Source organism: Ctenocephalides felis, unplaced genomic scaffold (assembly GCF_003426905.1).
Source record: "Ctenocephalides felis isolate EL2017-DRISC unplaced genomic scaffold, ASM342690v1 CF-g0.4_SCAFFOLD_03571, whole genome shotgun sequence".
NCBI classification, from domain to species: Eukaryota; Metazoa; Arthropoda; class Insecta; order Siphonaptera; family Pulicidae; genus Ctenocephalides; species Ctenocephalides felis.
The window spans coordinates 56944096-56953513 of NW_020539725.1; positions in this window are offsets into that span (position 1 = coordinate 56944096).

Below are 9418 nucleotides of genomic sequence, written 5' to 3' on the forward strand. Positions count from 1 at the left end.
TATTCAATTTTGTATAAAATTGTTATGTTACACATAACATACATTATGTATTTTACTATTTTGTATTATATCTGATTATAATTGTATTTTTAAGTCATCTTGGACTATTCTCTGGGGATTTAATAAAATAAATGAATAAATAATACTTGAGTATTTATTAGTACTCACTAAGGTGAACAATTATGGCTTGATATATTTTTTAATATAATTTTTGGTGAATGTGCTCTTCAACATTAAAGAAAGATTTAGTTACATGAATTAAAGGAGTTATGTGATGAATATTACAGAAGTGAGAAAAAAATTAGGTGACCATAATACAGCGTAAACATAATGCAAATATAACTTGTCTATCAACAATATTTCATCGAATATAAGGATAGCTATATTATATATTATATATAATTAGTACATACTCACTAAGGTGAACATTATGGCTTGATATATTTTCCAATATAATTTTTGGTGAAGTGCACTTCAACACTTGATAAGTGATTTGAAAAAAGATTTAGTTATAAACTTTCGCCAGAAGGAACATTTGAATTAAAAGAGTTAATATAAAAGAGATAAACTAGGTGTCTACCAACAACATTCCATCGAATATATTCAATGAATAGCTATAATTATAATTATTATCTTAATTGTCTAAATTATACTTGAGTACTAGTGCATTCTCACTAAGATAAACAATTATGGCTTGATATATTTTCAATTACAATTTTTGATGAAGCAAGATTCAGTTACAAAGTTTCCGAAGAAGAGGATATTCTAACCCCCAAATGTAGAATGAAATAACTAAAAGTTGAATGACAAAAAATGAGGCTTTTAGTTCAGATAATTAAATAAAAAAATATATACATAAATATGTGTTGTAAGTAAATACAAGAAATAAAAATGTTAAGTACTCTATTTCATAAACTTGCAATTTCATATCATGAGCCAAGACAAATTGGAGTGCATACAAAACTTGAAAAAAAAATACCAAAAACGATTTCCACAGTAATCTATAGAAGCATTCTATTCAATTAGAAATTTATTCTGGTACACAATGTTCAGGGTCATTGAAACTTATCAATCTAGACATATTATTCTTAGATAATATTAACCTAACACAAATTAAAAGTACAGAATAAACAAGAAAATGTGTTAAAAATATAACAATGCCACGATTGATGAAAATCTAAAATGGCTTACCACCGATCGGGAGCAATTTTTACTAGTTTCTTCAGGCTTATTTAATAGATGTGAAACACTTTTAGAACGTTAATTAGAACATTTGATGTTATTTACTTGCACTGAACATAAAATATAATAAATATGTTGACTTAAATATGTATTATTTGCTGAATTGAAGAGAAGTGTTTTGTGAAGCTTCTCCGTTTGGCAGCGCTAGAACGAGACCTCGATAGAATGAAAGGCGCAATCTTGTCAAAAGGTCTGTGGTCTGGAGTGGAGAGTAGAGAGTGGAGTACACAACCAAACAATCCGGAATGGCCGCCGCCGCTTTTAGTCGCTGCTAGGCCGAAGCGATTCGATAGAGCGCGAGATACGAATTACTAGCGACTAATTTGAAATAACAAACAAAATTAAAAACATTATGATCGAGTATTGTATATATTACATTTATGACAAATATTACAAAGTATTATATACATACTTAATGGATTTACTTCTTATTTTTTTAACTAAATACCCAAAGATAATTCACATTTGGACACAAGAATAAACCGCGATTTTAGAATATCCCAAGAATAAATAATTTATACACTTATATATATATATATATATATATATATATATATCTATGTATGATCCTCTGAAACCGTTTTTTTCATCGCTCCGCGAGCTATTGTATGCCAGCTGCTCTCTTTTTCATTATAAAACCTCATGCACATGACCTTTTTGATGTGTCAGCATCTTTGAACGCCATGGTGTACTTAGTACATTAAATTAAATGGTTTATTTAGTACATTACATTAAAAACTTTAAATACGTTTTTCTCAAATTGACGTTTTTCAATGCGGTGCCACAAATTAAAAAAAAAACTACAAGTCGGATCGACTTGTATTTTTAATATATAAAAAGCCATTATAAAAAAAGATCTATTATACAAATTCTAGCAAAAATATTTGAATAAATTAGAACGTTGAAGTCATGTTAAAGGAATTGGCAACCCTTATTCTTGAATTTCAAACCCTTAAACTAATGGTGCATGGCATCGTGCTTTAAGGCAAATTGCTGGAACTTCCAGTACCAAAAATTATTTTTTTAAAAAAAAATTAAATGTGTTTTAAACTTTGAAAAAATTGCATTATTAAAAAATTTCAAATTTTTGTAAAAAAATTACTGTTTTGGAAAAAAATGTTTTTTTTTGGTTTGAAATATTTTGAAAATTTTGAACTTTTTTTCAAAGCAAGCGCATTGCTTTAGTTGCATAGAAACGCAATATCAAAGCGCGTAAACGCCGCGCCGCCGTCTAAAAGGCAAACGACATTACAAAATCCATAGAAATGTAAACAAAATTGATTAACATTATTAAAATATCCATAAAATATCTGATAATTTGATGTGCGTATGTCTAATGATCATTTTTAACATCAAAATGGCACTTTTTTTACTAGATCTCCGAAACCGCTAGACCTGTCTCCCCTATCAGTTTTTCATTTTGTCAATACAAGTAAAATGTTTTTTGAATTATTAAAATCGGACGCTCCGTTCTCTTAAAAACTGAGTTACCGTTTTTGGCACTTTTTGCCCCATATCTTCGGAACGGCTAGACCTACCTCCGCCAAAAACTAATCAGCACGCCTCCTTATCAATACGGATCGAATGTTTTTTTAAATTATTCAAATTGCTTCATCTGTGTTCCCGAAATCGTCGACAAATTTTGTATCCGCACACACATACATACTACGCACATACACACACACACACATCCATTTTTTCTAAGGTATGCCAAAATACTCAGAAACCTCTGAAACGTAAAGATATATAAAATTTTCATTTTCGATTTTTTGCGATTATTACTTACCCTACGGGAGTTAAAAACAAATAATTTAAGAAAACAATTTATAGTATAAGCTCTAGCACAAATATTTGAAATTTTGCTAATACCTTATATTGTTTAATTTCAGATATTTTAATTATACCAATGAGGACCATTTTTTAAATATTTTAGAATAACTAAATGTTTCGAAAATTTAAATATACATAAATATACTAAAAATAAATAATTTAAAAATAATAATTTATAACAACTCTAGCATAAAATATTTGAAAAAACCTATTCGTAGTAGTAAACCTTATATGGTTATTATTTATTATTTTTAAATATTCTAGAATAACCAAAAAATTAAAATTCAAATACTACTCATACTAATTAAAATTATCATGAGCACGAGCTGAAAATCTTGTAACAAAATAAACCAAGGTAAATTTATTGAACAATTAAAATAGCCCAACAAACGATATTTAATCGATAATTTATTTACTCTACTATTATTTATTCGTTATTTATTATATAAGCAATGATTAATAATTTTCCTTATATTTTAGTTAATTTATTACTCTGGCTCAGTCTGAGTAGTTTGAGCAGTATCTTCAGCATTTGGCGTTTTTGGTTCTGGGATTTGATTTTTTAGCTTTTGCTTTTCTTTGACTTGCTTTATGAAATTATTAATTTTTGACTTCATTTCGTCTGAGTATCTGACTCTGATGATATCTGCCACTAAAAGCAAAAAATATAAACAAAAAATAAATAAAGTCTAATGTTATTCTAAATTCTAAAGAAAGTCTAAAGAAAATTATAAAAGAACATTCATAGAAAAGTTCTTCTGAAAAAGAAATAGTCGCTCTTATAAATCAGAAATTTGAAAATTGCAGATAATAAAATATTTAATATTTTCGTCCTACATAATTTAAAGAATGAAATATTTGTTTAATTATTTTTGTTAACTATTTGAAATAGAATAGAGATTACTAGTAAGCATAGTAAGTTACTTCTCTTTGTACAATTGAAATTACAACTTAAATACAACTGATTAATAAGTTAATATTAATTAATTATAAAATGACTTACATTCATCATATTCATCAAAGTTTTGTGCTTTTTCTATATTATTCAATATTTCTTTACTTTTGCGACTTGTTTCCTTTCTAAAAAATGAAATTTCCTGAAAATAAACACCTTAAATTTCTAATGAAACTTTTTAAGATGTTGGAATTTAAGATAAAATTATGTTTCTAAACCTGTTCTACATCTTTTACAAAAGCTTCTTGTAGCTTTATTTTTAGTTCTTCTTGATCCATCTCAATGTTTTTAACATTCTTCAATTCGTCCATTCTGTAATAAAAAAGTGAATTCAGTAAGTGGTCAATTATTAACTTTCCGTAGGGTAAGTTATAGTAATCGCAAAAATAAAAAATACAATTTTTCATTTTACGTTTCAAAGTCTTCTGAACATTTTGGATATCTTAGAAAAAATTGATGTATGTGTGTGTGCGGATACAAATTTTCGTCGACGATTTCGCGCACACGGATCAATCAATTTGAATAATTCAAAAAACATTCGATTCCTACTGATAAGGAGATGTGCTGATTAGTTTTTGGCAAAGGCAGGACTAGCCGTTTCGGAGATACGGGCAAAAAGTGCGAAAAATGTTATGTCAGTTTTTGATATAACAGAGCGTCCAATTTAAATAATTCAAAAAATGTTTTATTTGAATTGACTAAACAAAGAACTGTTTAAATTTTCGTAAAGGCAGGCCCAGCGTTTCCGGAGATCCAATAAAAAATGTAAAAAATAATGCCATTGGTCAAAAATGAATATTAGACATATGTACATCGTATTATCAGATATTTTATAAAGATTATGATAAGAAATGCAACTTCGTGTACATATGGGTTCCGCACCAATGTTTACACGTTAGATGACTACACGGCGCTTACGCGCTTTGATATTTCCACTCCAAATCAGCTATGCAGCACGATTGCTTGTCAAAACAAATAAATTGAGTTTTAAAATACAAAAAAATCAAATATTTCAGAAAAGTCAATTGTTTTCAAAAATTTCAAAATTTCTCAAAAATCTAATTTTTCAATGTTTTGCGAAGTTTTTTTTTAATAATATAATTTTCGATACGAAAGTTCCAGCAATTATTAGATTTTTGATTTATTAACTTCCCGTAGGGCAAGTTATAGTAATCGCAAAAAAATCGAAAATGAAAATTTTTGCATTTCTCGACGTTTCAAAGGTTTCTGAATATTTTGGCATACCTTAGAAAAAATGGATGTATGTGTGTGTGTGTGTGTGTGTGTGTGTGTGTGTGCGTGTGTGTATGTATGTGCGGATACAAATTTTCGTCGACGATTTCGGGAACACCGATCAACCGATTTGAATAATTCAAAAAACATTCGATTCGTATTGATAAGGAGACGTGCTGATTAGTTTTGGCGAAGTCAGGTCCAGCCGTTCCGAAGATACGGGGCAAAAAGTGCCAAAATGGTAACTCAGTTTTTAAAAGAACGGAGCGCCCGATTTTAATAATTCAAAAAACATTTTACTTGTATTGACAAGGTGAAGAACCGGTCAAATTTTCATAAAGGCAGGTCTAGCGGTTTCGGAGATCTAATGAAAAAAGTAAAAAAAAATGCCATTTGGCGGTCAAAAATGATCATTAGACATATGCACATCAAATTATCAGATATTTTATAGAGATTTTAACAATAAGTATAATTTTGGTTTACATTCCTATGGGTTCCGTACCAATGTTTACGCGTTAAACGTCGACGCGGCGCTTACGCGGTTTGATATTTCGTCTTTATGCAGTTAAAGTAGTACGATTGCTTTGAAAAAAGTTTAGATCTAGAAAATATGTCAAAATAAAGAAAACATTTTTTTTCAAAAAAAAAAAAAATTAAAAAAAAAATTTTTTTTTAAAAAAAGTAATTTTTTGTCTAATTGTTTGTCAAAAATCTTATTTTTTCGAAGTAAATTTTTTTCAAAAATGTTAATCGTTTTTAAAAAAATAATAATTTTTGGTACGGGAAGTTCCAGCAATTTGCCTTAAGGCACGATGCCCTAATTGCCTTAAGACAGAATTCCACTTACAGCTAGTTAGTTATTTTATTTGATGATACTGACCTTTCATTCGCTCGTTCTATAAGATCGGGCATCGTATCAGCCTCCCTCTGCCTCAGAATCAATTCTATGCAGGCGAGTTCCCTCAAATCAGTGCAATTGCTAATATATTCCATATTCAGACGATTCGGATGGGTGCTGTGATCACATTCACCTCCATCTGAATTCAAATTAATTATCTTACTTGTATCAGTCCCCTCCAATTGACATATTTTTGTTATCTGGTTGTTTTCATTTGCGGTCGTGAAAGAAAATTCTTCTGATTTCTCAGAAAGCACCAAATTTCTCAGAGCTACTGTTGTATCTTTTGATGTTGAGGGTTGGGGATGATCGCCTCCTGAGAAGGGAATATGCACAGCTTTTTGCTGAAATAGAATAAAATTACACAAAATCAATATATATTCTAATTAATAAAAAAATATAGCGTGCATATCATTATTATATAATTAACAAAATGGCATTAACAAGTTTTTTACAAAAATTTGCGTTTTTATCACAGTTACATATTTTTATTATACTTATTTTTAATAAAATTTACCCAATACTGATACTAATACATTTTAAACAAAACAAGAGAATTAAATAAATTAATTAATAATTATTATTTTACCTGCTTTTCATCTTCTTGCTCGTTCATGCCGATATCACCCATTTTTTCAATTATAAATAAAAGCAAAACCGCTATTATTCTTTAAGTTTAATTAAGTTAAATATTTATTAGATTTATAAGTCACTTTAAATATTATTTTATTAAGAAAAATACTGAATTTGTGAACGAATTTTGTTTCTGTTACATACAGGCTTTTGGCACATCGAAGTTACCGTCATTTGTTCGAATTAAATAAAAAAATAGGCATAACTCAATATGCCTACTCAATTTATAATAGTATAGAACTAAATATTTCATTTTTCAAAGTTAAATCATAAATATATTTAAATTATCAAAAATATGAATTATGAAAAATATATTACCATGTAAGGCTTTAATAAATCGACGCTTACCCAAAGTATCTCATATTTACTTCGTTTAAATTAATATTTATATTTTTAAATTTATCAAAACATTTGCACTAATATTAACTATTTTTAAATTGTTTATTTAAACTAGTTTAAAATAAAATATGAGACACAGATGCAAGGAAAATGTAGAGAAAAAATGTAATAAATTATCTAATATTTTATTTTCATTTTAATCTTTTATCTAATAATAAGACAAAATTTTTCCCAAATGTATGATGCAATTAAATCATGAATATCATCAGTGTAATTAATAAAATACGTCATTAATAAAGATACTAATATATTACAATAACTTTACAATGATAAAAAATACAAAAATTTTAAAAAAATGTTGGCTTACAAAATTATCAAAATTTTCAAAAGATTATAAAAAAAATCTGATTAAAAATCATATAAAAAAGTCTAATGAAAACCCTAAATTCAATTCATTTTTTCTTGGATGGTCGACCTAATTTTCGTTTTTTTCTAGGAGGAATTACGTCGGTTTCAGGATTTTCATCTACTTGAAATTATATTTTTAATTAGTTATGCATTTTTATAATACTTACACATTTAGATAAAAATTCTAAAACAATCTATACTGCAAAAATATTATTAATCTGATGCATATTCATATGATAGTATTAATTTTATCTGATGTAATATATGTGTTATATATTATTTCATAGTATTATAATATATGTAATTTTCTATTTATATCTATTTCATATTACTTCATTTTAAAATATTTGGTTTATATAAGAAATTAAGTATAAAAGTCATATCTAATTAATAAGGTTAATCTTTTTTATATCTGGTATAGTTTTTTAATTCAGTTTTAAATTTATTTAAGACTGTCAATATTTTTATTTCGGTAAGCAATTTGTTGAAAAGGCTGCTTACACTTCTAAGAGGGCTAGTACGTCCTTTATGTCTTTTAGAGTGTTCAATAATGTATTTTTTAGTAATTTTAATAAGACCAATAAATCTGAATAACCAATGCAAGATAAACAATTTTTTTTAAACAGCTAGTACATTTATAATAAAAGTTAAACTATGCGATTCTAGGCTGTATTAAAAAATCAATTTAATTTATTTTTGCAATAATAACAGACACATTTTCTGTATTCTGATATTCTATAAGACAACGTTTAGGTGCATTAATTTTGAAACTCTACACTACAAAATTTTCTCTACATTTTTTTACTACAAATTTTCTAAGCTTTTGGACTAATGAACTTAATTCTGTTATTACTATTATTACCTGCATCCTCCATGGATAAAATCTTCACATTCGGAATATGTGTAGTCGGTTCCAAAAACAAACTATTATCATGCTCGATCAATCTATATTTGCACAAATAGACCGAGCCGTCCACTTGATGTTCCTCAAGGGCTGTCGTCATGACTTCAGTCGCCACATCAGATGGTACGCCATAAATTACCTGACAAGATCCCATCATGTTGTCGATTTTTATAACTGGATATTTTATAGTCACATCTTCAATCACATCTAGATCGAAATCGAAAACAATATTATCGGAAAAGCATTCTTGTGGTATGTTTATAGGCCATGTGTACCACTGAACTAAAGCTTTGTAGGAATAGTATTTTGGTATATGGATGTCTTCATCTTCAAATAAGGCATCTACCCTGAAACGCATATATATATTCATTAACTATGCCATTCTAAATTTTATTTTAAAATATGCAGAAAATCGTTCTTAATATAGTATATTATTTTTATTATATATTGAAAGCATTTTTATTTGAACAGCTATCAGAACTACTCATATTGTTTTATGAGCTATTGTAATATATTTTCTACTTTGTAACATAAGGCAGCCCAATGATTGACCATTTGACGAAATTTTCACATATTTCTGAGCCTCGAAGTGATATTTTTCTTTGGAAACATATTATTTTAAGATCTATATTTTCAAGACTTGCAACTATTTTTGCCACAGGATCAACTACTGGTGCCAGGATCTATTCGAACAGGTTGATATCAAGTATTAGTGATAAACATAAGTTTTCAGAATTGTGATGTCAATACAATTTTAAGCGCATATAAAGGGTTGCCTTTTAATAATTCTACATTATAAGAAACTATATTACAAGAACTCAGATTGATGTTCAAAACAAAAAAATATATAATACAAAGTTTCGAATAAACAGTAAAGTAAGATAAACAAATCTCTAAATTTGAAAATTATTAAATTATCATTTACCTTGCCACACATAGATTTTTTTGAGAAAATTGTACACGATTTGTTGTTTTC